The sequence below is a fragment of the Perca flavescens genome, chromosome 15, assembly GCF_004354835.1.
Source record: "Perca flavescens isolate YP-PL-M2 chromosome 15, PFLA_1.0, whole genome shotgun sequence".
Lineage (NCBI taxonomy): Eukaryota > Metazoa > Chordata > Actinopteri > Perciformes > Percidae > Perca > Perca flavescens.
Window position 1 is genome coordinate 17071648 of NC_041345.1, and position 1609 is coordinate 17073256.

The following is a 1609-nucleotide window of genomic DNA, read 5'->3' on the forward strand; positions in this document are numbered from 1 at the left end:
TATGTACATATACATATATCTCAACATAACTATTTAATGCCACAACCAAATTGTGACAAGTGGCAACCTAATCATCACCCCTGGTTGTCCCCGTGGCAACCATATTATTGTAGCCCACTTTTTTCTTGTACTGTATTTTCATTACAATAAATCTATAATATCTTTGAGCATATGCGTTGCGGATGTTTAAATTTGCTTTCTGATTTGTATACTACGTCCCCGCTGTCAGACATAGGCCTAGGCTAATTGTTATATTTTCCATCTCTGTCTACACTATTTTTTCCCCAAAAACGACACCGTGAATATGTTGGTCAACAGAACTTCAAACCATACTGGTGTTGTGTGGTGTAACTAATAGAACTCCTACCTGATGTCATCACTAGTCTCATCTCTACGTGATGCCATCACCGACCTCATGTCTGTCTCATTCACTCCGTGCCTGTGTTCTTCTCCACTAAGACATATTGTCAAACAAAGATTATGTAATTGATTTTCCATATTAGTTTTTCCATATTAATAATATTAAGAAATGAATCTGTTGGTATCAAGTGGCTCCCCCTACACTTCCACCTAATGTTAGACCTACCTGTCGCCTTCCCCTGTCTTCCTGATCCAACATCCTCACACCTGAATGAAATTAACTCACTGTTAAATATAGCAACCTGAATTCAATTCTTAAATCAGCCTAGTGATGGCATCAGATAAGACAACTAGTATGCAGTAAGGTTGTGCTGCTGTTAAAATTACATTCACATTTTGGATTTTAAAAAGTACAAATATGGAGAGCCACAGACCTTTAAAGAGAGAGATGTGACCCTGTAATTACAGCTTCCATGTCACCCAACAGATATGACTATAGCCTGTATATGTCTGACAGCTAATGGTAAAACAAAATCTATTCATGATTCCATGGTAAACCAGAGTTATTGCATTAGTTATGTTTTCCAGATTATTGTCATCTATTGTACATGCTACCTTATATTTTCCAGTTTTCAGCTCAGCAACCTCGGTTTTGCATATTCTAAGCTAAGCTGTAAACCCCCACTGGGCTGCTACATTCCCAGTGTTAGCAAACGCTAGCTATAGTCTGTTAACATGAATATTTGCAAGCCTCCAAGCACAGACGTCACACTTTAAATCCTACTACCTGTTGTCTTGGCTTTCACCATCCACTTGTTTAACTGCTGTTGCATCCATTGACATGCTATCTCCTTTTTCCTCTTTCTTTTTCTATTGTTAGCCCCTATTGTTAGATTTTTTGCTTTATCCATCTTTTTCCATAGACGACAACTCACTACCGTAGGCTACCAGTTCGCTCAGCTCTCACGGCGCCCAAGACACGCCCTTCAATTGCCCGGGTTTATTTATCTGTCTATGGGGAGGGTGGGGGGGTCATGGCGTGTCAACATTCTATGATGGAATCTTCTGAGATAGGGCGCCTACTCTAGCCTTATGTTACTACAATGTTATGTAACATTGAGGAAATGCAGAAATTATTTAGAAACGCACAAAAGCAGCTACATATAAAAAATATATATTTTTTAATTTATTTATTTTTTGTTTTACCATCGCTTTGGCTCCCCTATGCGACGCATATAGCGCCACTGAT

The 1609-nt window shown here is 38.8% G+C and overlaps 1 long non-coding RNA gene across 1 annotated transcript; it reads right to left on the reverse strand.

The window, feature by feature from the left end:
* Positions 1 to 272: 272 nt before the first annotated feature.
* On the reverse strand, positions 273 to 1298 carry LOC114568887 (uncharacterized). The gene is made up of 3 exons (XR_003694357.1): positions 1148 to 1298; positions 587 to 627; positions 273 to 454 (listed from the first exon to the last, which is right to left on the reverse strand). It is a non-coding gene; the product is annotated as an uncharacterized LOC114568887 (long non-coding RNA).
* Positions 1299 to 1609: the final 311 nt, after the last annotated feature.